The sequence below is a fragment of the Thamnophis elegans genome, chromosome 1 (genome assembly GCF_009769535.1).
Source record: "Thamnophis elegans isolate rThaEle1 chromosome 1, rThaEle1.pri, whole genome shotgun sequence".
NCBI classification, from domain to species: domain Eukaryota; kingdom Metazoa; phylum Chordata; class Lepidosauria; order Squamata; family Colubridae; genus Thamnophis; species Thamnophis elegans.
In genome coordinates this window covers 150,783,803-150,785,591 of record NC_045541.1, presented here as the reverse complement: position 1 = coordinate 150,785,591, position 1,789 = coordinate 150,783,803, and positions in this window count along the sequence as shown.

Sequence of the window (1,789 nt, the reverse complement as noted above, 5' to 3'; positions counted from 1 at the left end):
CATGAAGCCAATAGATTCAGGTGCCATTTGAAAGGGGAGCTTATCTTTGTAGAAAAGCCAGTTGCAATGAAAGCCCTTAGAATCAACTTATACTTGGACTATATCATTTCATGTTGCAGATTCATACTCATTGGATTGAGTAATCCTGCTGCTGGGGAGCTAATTAGTAACTTTATAATAATAAGTGATAGAGGTCAATATGGCTTCATACATTGTGTTAATGTAGAGCATCTTTAACTATAATTTCCTGTAGAAAATACTGGGGCTTCATTCAGATGATATGCTGTGCACCATGATTTGCAGAATAAAATGATTCTAATGACTAAGCAAAAACCACACAAACCAGATTATGGTTCAGTGCAACTGTACCTGATTAATCCATACTTTGAACATAATAATTCAATAAAAAATGTTAAAAAATTAAAATAGCTAAAAGCTGTCGTGACCACCACAACTGGGTATATTTCAGCGTCAAGAAATCTTGTGCAAAGTATTCTTATGGGAGGCTAAGATCTTAGGCGTGAGATCCTACATTTTAGAACATTTTGGTGAATTTTAATAAAACATATATAGGGCAGGAATGTACATTACTTTAAAAGACTTTTGGTCCCTGGATAATGCAATAAATCTGGCAATGGGGTATATTTAGAAACAGAGCTTCAGGCAAGTTTACAAACTTGAGGAACACAATCTGAACATTTGATTTGCACATTTCAGCACTTATAACACAATAAAACAATAAAAACCAATGTTGTAAACTTGTTAGATGAAAGCAAGTTTATTGTGCCAAGTGTATGTGACCTAAGCAAATACATAAATATAAACACAACTTGGGGATGTTATGCCATAGAACATCAGAAGGTTCTACGTAATCTTATTGAAGATTTCATTGTAACAAAATGATGACAAATACTTACTATTGTTGACTTGGGTTGGCGGGGAAAACAATTCCATTAAAAAATGGAAAATTTGATAACCACAACAGCATGCAGAAGTAAGAAGGCTCAACTATAGGAGCCCACTCTCCTTAATTTATCACTTTGTGACACCATGGAACTCACTGCTTCTATGTACAGTGAAAGTAGGACATGCTCTATTATGTAATTTCATATGACTGGCGGTAGTATCCAGTGTTCAGAAATTGCTCCCATAATCATCTCCACAAATTGCAGCAGCCTCCCTCAACCTGATGTCCTCTAGATGTACTATACCAGTGGTTCTCAACCTTTTCTTCACCATGGACCCCTTTAAATACTTTTTGTGGCCACAGGCCATGGCCACGGATTACCAAGACTCAAGATTTAAATCATAACAGTTCTTCAAGCCTTTGTGGAACCCCTGTGATAACATCACAGCCCCCCAAAAGTCCGTGCACTAGAGGTTGAGAGACACTATATTATACTATTACAGTTTATTATTTTATTAGTGTATGGCATTGTTACAGTAGCCAGGAGACCATAATCTATTGCAGAGTAGTAGTTTGGCTTGCCAAGGTGCCAGCTCTATTATAGGACACGCTTGCATGCTTTCCAAGATGTGCCAAAAGAGGACGAGCTGGCTTCACACCAGAAAGAAAGATGAGGAGTTCTTCCTGCAGCGTCACCCAAGGCCCCCCTCTCTTCCCATTGCTGCCTCTCTTTCCATTGCTGTCTCACAAATGGGTGCCACAAGCGGGAAGGTTCAGAAACCATCAGGAATCTGACTCCTGCACAGAGCACAAACTCATCTCCCCACCAAAGTGGTACCTACCTATCTATTTGCATAGAATATGCTTTCCAACTCTTAAGTG